This window comes from Ipomoea triloba, chromosome 6, assembly GCF_003576645.1.
Source record: "Ipomoea triloba cultivar NCNSP0323 chromosome 6, ASM357664v1".
In the NCBI taxonomy this organism is placed as follows: Eukaryota; Viridiplantae; Streptophyta; class Magnoliopsida; order Solanales; family Convolvulaceae; genus Ipomoea; species Ipomoea triloba.
The window spans coordinates 14,120,862-14,130,413 of record NC_044921.1 but is presented as its reverse complement, the minus strand read 5'-3'; positions in this window follow the sequence as shown (position 1 = coordinate 14,130,413).

Here is a 9,552-nt window from a genome sequence, read left to right as displayed (position 1 = left end):
GGGTGTGCAAGAAACAGAAGACAGTTGCAAGATCATCCACGGAAGATGAGTATAAAGCCTTGGCTGATGTTTGTGCTGAGGTAATATGGATCATGTCCTTGCTGCGTGAGATCAAAATTGATGGCATCCCTACTCCCAAATTATGGTGTGACAATCTTGGTGCTACTTATATGTGTGCGAATCCAATTTTTCATGCAAGAACTAAGCACGTGGAGATTGACTACCACTTTGTTAGAGATAGGGTTGCCAATGGAGATATTCAGGTTAACTTTATTTCCACAAAAGATCAATTAGCTGATATCTTTACAAAAGCTTTGCCTAGTCCTAGATTTTCTTTTCTTAGGGACAAGCTTCAGGTTAGTAGTTTACCCTGCGCTTGAGGGGGAGTATTAGGACTCTCTGAGTTTGAGTCACGTTAGGACTAACTATTCTACTCTACCTGAGACTCCCCTTGTATATATATCTCCTATTCCTCATCATTGTAATTGTTCAATTGAATCAATACAATATTCAGTTCTCATCCAACCTACTTCTTGCAAGTGGTTCACCAAATGATGATCCGATGATGCCTGATTCAGTGATTCCTCGTTCCATGAAAGAAGAACAAAATATAGGGATCTTGCCCACCCGATTTCAAGATATTTCTGATGCAAATCGCAAGACTAAAGTAGTATTAAATTTGGTATACGTTATTGAATAATGTTATTTTTTTACTAAATTTATTGCATAACAATATTTTCTTGATATAATACTGTTAATCACATTGAAATTTAAGAAATAAAAACTTTTTATAATAATTAATTATTCGTGAATTGACTGCATATCAAATTTATAGATAAATACTATTGTCTCACAGTAATTAGATATTAAAAAAAAACACATAATAGTGTCACACCAATGAGTGATCATTTGTGATAGTGTATTAGAGCATTTCCAAGGGGTACAAAATTGGCAAAAATCAATGCCATTCCCCATCCCACCATTTTTTTGAGCTCCAACCAACGCCATCCCAGCGGCTAAACGCCAAATAATTTGGCGTTTATTAACAGTGTCGTGCCATATATGGCGCGACACTGTTCATCCGTGTCAAATGTGAGATAGGGAGGAAATTAAATAGACTATTTTGTCCTTTCTTCTTTTTATAATTTCAAATGTATCATTTATTTGTTTTATATGTATTTTTTATTTTGTTAAATTATATTTAAATTTTGTATTATTAAACATAAATTATACTATTTTAAATATCTCATTGAGACGATCGAAACAACACTGATATTGAATATATATTAATTAAAATTTCAAATACATCAAACATAACTAGAACATAATAAAAATTAAAATACATATGACATAATATTGATATTAGAAATACAACACAATTGTGGGAACGATATAGTAATTCCGATAATTAAATGTACTAGATGTTTTATGCTATATTATTATTGTGGAATAAACTAAATTTTCAAAACTATTGTTAAATTCAGTTTTTAAATAATTANTGTAAACCTCTCGCAACTCCTATTTCTGCATCGAAAACTCCATTGCTTAATTCAGATTCATATGAAGATCCAACGAAATACAGGAGTTTGGCTGGTGCTCTCCAGTATCTCACAATTACATGGCCAGACTTATCCTTTGCGGTCAATCAATTGTGTCAACATATGCATGCTCCAACATTGTCTCACTGGGAGCAGCTAAAACGAGTGCTCAGGTATGTCAAAGGCACCCTCTCATTCGGCTTGCGTATAACTCAGTCAAATTCTAGAGAGCTTCATGCTTTCTCTAATTCTGACTGGGCTGGTTGTCCTGAGGACCGCAAATCTACTAGTGGGTATGCAGTGTTTCTTGGCACCAATCTTATCTCTTGGGTGTGCAAGAAACAGAAGACAGTTGCAAGATCATCCACGGAAGATGAGTATAAAGCCTTGGCTGATGTTTGTGCTGAGGTAATATGGATCATGTCCTTGCTGCGTGAGATCAAAATTGATGGCATCCCTACTCCCAAATTATGGTGTGACAATCTTGGTGCTACTTATATGTGTGCGAATCCAATTTTTCATGCAAGAACTAAGCACGTGGAGATTGACTACCACTTTGTTAGAGATAGGGTTGCCAATGGAGATATTCAGGTTAACTTTATTTCCACAAAAGATCAATTAGCTGATATCTTTACAAAAGCTTTGCCTAGTCCTAGATTTTCTTTTCTTAGGGACAAGCTTCAGGTTAGTAGTTTACCCTGCGCTTGAGGGGGAGTATTAGGACTCTCTGAGTTTGAGTCACGTTAGGACTAACTATTCTACTCTACCTGAGACTCCCCTTGTATATATATCTCCTATTCCTCATCATTGTAATTGTTCAATTGAATCAATACAATATTCAGTTCTCATCCAACCTACTTCTTGCAAGTGGTTCACCAAATGATGATCCGATGATGCCTGATTCAGTGATTCCTCGTTCCATGAAAGAAGAACAAAATATAGGGATCTTGCCCACCCGATTTCAAGATATTTCTGATGCAAATCGCAAGACTAAAGTAGTATTAAATTTGGTATACGTTATTGAATAATGTTATTTTTTTACTAAATTTATTGCATAACAATATTTTCTTGATATAATACTGTTAATCACATTGAAATTTAAGAAATAAAAACTTTTTATAATAATTAATTATTCGTGAATTGACTGCATATCAAATTTATAGATAAATACTATTGTCTCACAGTAATTAGATATTAAAAAAAAACACATAATAGTGTCACACCAATGAGTGATCATTTGTGATAGTGTATTAGAGCATTTCCAAGGGGTACAAAATTGGCAAAAATCAATGCCATTCCCCATCCCACCATTTTTTTGAGCTCCAACCAACGCCATCCCAGCGGCTAAACGCCAAATAATTTGGCGTTTATTAACAGTGTCGTGCCATATATGGCGCGACACTGTTCATCCGTGTCAAATGTGAGATAGGGAGGAAATTAAATAGACTATTTTGTCCTTTCTTCTTTTTATAATTTCAAATGTATCATTTATTTGTTTTATATGTATTTTTTATTTTGTTAAATTATATTTAAATTTTGTATTATTAAACATAAATTATACTATTTTAAATATCTCATTGAGACGATCGAAACAACACTGATATTGAATATATATTAATTAAAATTTCAAATACATCAAACATAACTAGAACATAATAAAAATTAAAATACATATGACATAATATTGATATTAGAAATACAACACAATTGTGGGAACGATATAGTAATTCCGATAATTAAATGTACTAGATGTTTTATGCTATATTATTATTGTGGAATAAACTAAATTTTCAAAACTATTGTTAAATTCAGTTTTTAAATAATTAATGTTATGAAAAAGATTAATGTTAATAAAAATTAATATTTAATCACAATTTATATTGTATATTACACTAATTAAGTTCGAAGTAAATTATATTAAACTAATTAAATTTTTATTAATAATTGAGAAATCAAATTAATTTAGTGTAGAAATTTGGTGCTTTGGTGTAATGGGTTGGAGATGAATAAAATTTGGTGTGGGAATATGATAAGAATATTCCTTTTGATGTAACATTTGGTGAAGAAATTTGGTGTTTTGGTGTAATATGGAGGCCATCTCCAACCCAATACACCAAATTTTACACCAAAAGGAATATTCCCAGCATATTCTCACACCAAATTTTATTAATCTCCAACCCATTACACCAAATTTTATTCCTACAATAAAATAATTTGTTTCTCATAAATTAAAACTTTATTTTTTTATTTTAATTTTTTAAAAATAAAATTTAATTATAGTGCAAATAATATTTTTATTCCACAATAATATTACATAATACAACTATTACATTTAATTTTCAAAATTACCATATCGTTCCCACATATGCTCAATACATTACAAAGTGCATAATGTGCTTCTTTGTTCTTTATTTGTCTATGTCGAGCAAGAAAAATTCTTGAAATAGAGTAGCACTATCCCTACCTATTATGAAAATTATGTTTTATGTACTTTGATTTTTAATTAATCTATATATGATATTAGTCTTGTTTTAATTATTTTGATGTGATCTTTCAATTGGTATAATTTATTTTTAATTATTTAAATTTTATGTTTATGTATTTAACAAAATATGTAAATTCATAAAAACAAAATAAGGATACAAAAGGAATTAATACAAAAGACAAAGGGCAAAAATGACATTTAAAAATTTTACACCATTTTGGTGTTAATCTACCGTACATCACCAAATATAGTGATGCACTGTATACCAACGCCAAAATGGTGTAGAAATTGGCGCGTTCCTTGGAGAAGGCCTTAGAGATGGACAAGGTTGAATAGGCCTAGGGCGAAATTAAAAAAAAAAAAAAAGAAGTGAAATTAGAGATGCGACTGCGCATAATGGTTGAAACACGGTTATAATGATATATATATATATATATATATATATATATATATATAATCAAGCAAATGATGATGTATTGAAAGTAACAAAACCCTAACCCTATATACTTTCGGATATTCGGGCGGGTCGAGTGGGCAAAATCCTAACCCTTACCCGAAATATATATATATGCATTCTGATGCACGGATCGGGTCGGGTACTTCAGTTCTGGTACGTGTTGGGTCGTTTTTCCCCTTTTCGGTGTTCGGGTCGGGCGAGTGGGTCGGTTATTTCGGGTCTTGCACACCCGTAGTTACAACTTACAAATAAACTTGGCCGACTATTGAGAAAAAAATTTGAAAAAATTCATGTGTTTTTTTTTTCATTTTTATACACAATTTTTGTTTTATATAATGCTACCTGAAAAACATTTATCTCGAAGTGACAAAAGTAAAAAAAAAAAAAAAACAAGTTGAATAGTTAATAGAATCACAACAAAATACTCTGATATGCTCTGATGCTAGCTCTAATATGCTCTGATCCTAACTCTGATATGCTCTGATCTACTGTGAGGATCAAGGTTATGATAATGGTTCTAATATGAAATCAAAATAACAAGAGATCAAAAACGATTACTTGAAATATGACATCTCTCTCAATCTCTGGATCTCATTTCTCTCCGTCTCCGAGTCTCTTCTCTCATTTCTTTGGACACTGGTTCTCCGTTATCTCATCTGATTCCCTTCGACTCTCCGAGTCTCTTCTCTGATTCTCTCTTCTCTATGTCTGAGTGTCTGTTTGTCCGATACTCTAATTTCCTAGACTCGAGCTCTCGACGATTTCGCTCTTTTCGACTTCGCTGAGTTCGCTCCGAGTCCTCGGTGACTGGTGGAAGGTAGAAGCCATAACCCTTAACTAGCTTGGTGGTTGGTGACTATTGCTATTGCTGAAGCCCTTATTCTCCAAGGAATATTTGGGAGAAACCAAGTATACTTATATCTTTGCGATTTATTCAAACCCTAGTTTTATTACTTAACAATAAAACCCTAGTTTTATTACTTATATCTTTGCGATTTATTCATTCTATTTTGGTGGAAGCTGTGTGAAATATATTATGATGTTGTGATAGTATGTTCTTAAAGTTGTATTCTGATTTTTTGTGCTTAAAGATGATGGGAGTTGAGAGTTGTTTTGTGATATAGTATATATTGTAATCTGTGAGTACTATGAGTGACGGTAATAATGCGTTACCGGTATATTATTTGAGTATTTGAATGTTTGTCAATTATACAGTATTGAGTGTAATGCACAGTATACAAAATGAGTTGAGTGTTGTTCTTTTGTCTAAGTTCAAGTGTCGTCCCTCTACAAGTGTTTTTGTGAGCCTTTTATTTTGTTCAGCTCAGTAACCGAGCATTGATGAGGATTTGAACGTTGGACATCAATGCTTGAGGAGTTGAACGTTGGGCATCAATGCCTGAGGTGCTGAATGGTGAGGAGCTGAACGTTGGTCATCAATGCTGAGGAGCTGAACGTTGGCCATCAATGCTGAGGAGTTGGACCGTTGCGCATTGATGCTGAGGAGTGAGGTGTCTTGGGTAGTTTGAACGGCAACTGTCTTGGTCATGCCAATGGTTCCGCGTCGGGTACCCAATTACCCTGTCACCAGCCCCCCACTCCCTAGCTGGCGAGAATGGCTGAGGTAGCTAGGGAGTAACAGCCTGGCACTTGTGCTGAAAATTTGGTATGTTGGATTCTAGAAGGAAATTTTACCGGATGGAAACTTCACTGATTTGTGGAATATTTCCTAATTTCCCTGCGATTTTCTTTCCTTGTATGGGCCGGCTTCGTATGTATATAAGGACCCTCTCAGAATCTGTGTCTTTCATCCTTCCTCTTCACGTTAGCCGGGTTCATCATGAGTCCAAAGAGAGCAAGTGCTGCTAAAACAAGTGCGGGGACGAAGAGGCACCGATCGTTCCGCTTGATGGAGCTGGCCAGACGTGAGAAGTTGAAGCAGAGGAAGGAGGGTGGGCACGAAGTCGGGGATACCGTTGAGGATCCACTGATCCTTCCGTCAGATGGGGAGGAAGAGAAGGATGCCGTGAAGCCGCCGAAACAAGCTCCAGTGGAAGAGAGTATGGCCATCGTCCTTGTGCCCGAGGATGAACTCCCTTTGGCAATGGAGTATCCCAAGTCCTTGAAGACCTAGATTCTTGAGTAGGAGTTGAAGAGCTAGTAGTTTGAAATGTACTAGAAGTGATGGCATCAAATGTTATTGAAATAAAATAAAACGTTTACTTCGAACTAGTTTTGTGCCGATTTTTGTTTTAGTTTTGTGCCGATTTTTTTTTTTGACCTCGGCGCCGACCGAGGTGAACCTGACTTTGGCGCTGGGCGGAGGTTTAACCTCGGTATTGTGCCGAGGTGGGTTTTTTTTTTTTTTTTTTTTTTTTTTTTTTGTGCAATTTCATTAGTATAAATAGGGTTAGGCTTTATTTTGAACTTATCTTTCAAATTTTTTTAAGTCTTCTTTTTAGTTTTCTCTCCACCAACACTTTAGAACATCTTTTAATTGTAAATCCATTAGTTTTTGGAAGATTGGAAGGCGATTTATCATTTGTAATTGCAACTTCCATTACCATTTCAGATTCAACCTTTATAAATTCATTCAAGGGTTTCAATTTCTTCTTTTTGCATTTCTCAATTTCCTTTTGCATTTAAATTCCTTGCTTATTATTCCAATTGTTTTAATCTTCAATTTCATTATGAATAGTTAAATCCTTTAGGGATTTAGATTGAATTGCTATGTATGAATGCTTATATGAATTGAATTGTTAAATCTAGGTTTTGCATTGTTCTTATTATGAACGTGATTGTGGACTCAGGGAATTAATTGACACTTGTTTGGTTAGGATCCAACCTTTCAAGTGATGTATGGAATTGGTGTCTCACCTATGAGAATAGGAATTCACCATGTCCAATCCTCTCCACATTTCTAACTTGCCCTTGAGAAAGGAAAGTTGGAAGGGATTATGCACACAAGGTGTTTTGATTAAATACCCCACCTAGTCTAATTGCTATGAGAATGGGATTAGAACTTTGGTGGTAGCCAATGTCCACGAGAGTGGCATTGGCATTAACGTGATTCCCTCATTTCATTGTTGAGCATTGTTAGCCTAAAACGTTAGAGCATTAAAGAAGCATTTGTACATGGTTATTTGATTTAAATCCTATCCTTTATCATTGTTTAGTACTATAATCAATTGTTTTTTTTACAATTATATCATGCAAACCAACCTATCAACTCGGTTAGCTTTCAAACACTTGATGATATTGTGCTTAGCCCCTTGCTACTCAAGTCCTATCTAGTTATTCCTAGAGGACGACACTCACAAATTAAACCACTAAAAATACAACCTTCATTCTCGCAGCTCTGTGTATTGCTTTGGGTGCCAGGTTCTCTTATGTGTTTTCTTATCTTGTTTCCTTTCATTTTCCCTTGCACCATTTCCCACTTTGGATGTTTGCTTTGCATTTCCTCTTGCTTGAGGGCAAGCAAGGTCTAAGTGTGGGGAGGTTTAAGCAGCTGCACATACTTGTAATTATCGTTCCTTTTTCCATTGTGATTTGCAATTGTAAAGATGAGGTAAATAGGATATGCATTTGAAAATTGTGATATGTTGTTGTTCCTTTTACTTTGTAAGTGTGGTAAAGGGGGTGTTGTAGGTTCAATTGGTTGAAAATATTTGGAAACCACCCTTACACCGTGTGAGATTTGTATAGTACCCAAGTAGGCTTTTAATTCAATTTTGCATGCTTGTTTGTGGTTCAATGTGCAATTTCCATAGACCTCGGTTAAAGATCTCTCGAAATGAGAGTATACACGGTAAGGTTTGGGGTAAGTAAGGTGGTATAACTTGGAATTGAATTTTTTTTTTTTTTTGGTATGGCACAAGGCAAAAGGAGGGATTTTTCGTTTTTGGTGAGATTGTGTGATTCTCTATTCCCAAATGTAAAAGGCATGAGGTGTTGAAAAAGTCAATGGAAAAAGCTAAAAAGGACTATAAGCTATCCTTGCTTGAGAGGGATTTGGGCAACCATTGCACAGACTTCAAAAAAGCGTAGAGCTCTACGTGAAGGCGGTTGACTCAACGGGGTATCCTAGAGGTGATTAGAAAATGGAGAGATTTTCACGCTAAGCCAAAATGCGTGGAGAGGCTTGTGTCACACTATCACACTTGTTTAAATGGGTCTTTGGGGCCAAATGAGGCAAAGTTGGAAAGGCCATGTCCATCGTTCCAATTAGTGGGCTCGGCTGGGTAGGCCTGTGGAAGTCCTTACATTTTAACCCAATTGAGGGTACCATAGTCACTTTTCCATGTTTGCAAAGCAGGAGGAAGAACAACATATCATTGATTCCTGGTGCATAACTTATTTACTTGATTTTTAAATTGTATGATTGCTTTTAAAGAGACCTGTATTTCAATTTGCTCAGCTTGGTTTTGGTCTTGCTTGAGGGCTAGTAGGGTCTAAGTGTGGGGAGATTTGATAAGTCGTTAATTAACATATAAATATGCTTTAATTGTACTAATTTCTAAGTGAATATTATGTGTTTGTGCAAGAAATAAGTGTATTTTAGGTATTTACAGCTCAATCAATGGAAACCGGGACCTAGGCATGGGGAAGCGTAAAATGAAGATGAATCGGGATGAATTCAAGGCAAAAATGGGTCAAGAATGAAGGGTCAAAACCATAGCAAAGTTCAACAGAGAATTGGAGCAAAGGAGAAGCCAAAAAACGCCACCAGGAGGGTGTCACGCTGGAGGTCACACCGGACCTGCAGTGTGACACCGTGGTTAGCTTTTAGATGGTCTGTGTCACGCTGCTGGTCACGCCGTGACCCGCAGCGTGACCATCCACCATCTGAAAGTGGCATGTGTGGTCATGATGAAGGTTACGACGTGACCTCCATCGTGACCTGCAGGCCACTTTGCGGATTCAAGGCGTCACGCTGCAGGTCACGCCGTGACGTGCAGCGTGACGACCTGGAATCTGCGAGGCTTAAATTCTGGTCACGATGAAAGTCACGCCGTGACCTCCATTGTGACCAGGCATCTTGGAGGTGGTTTTTTTTTTTTTTTTTTTTT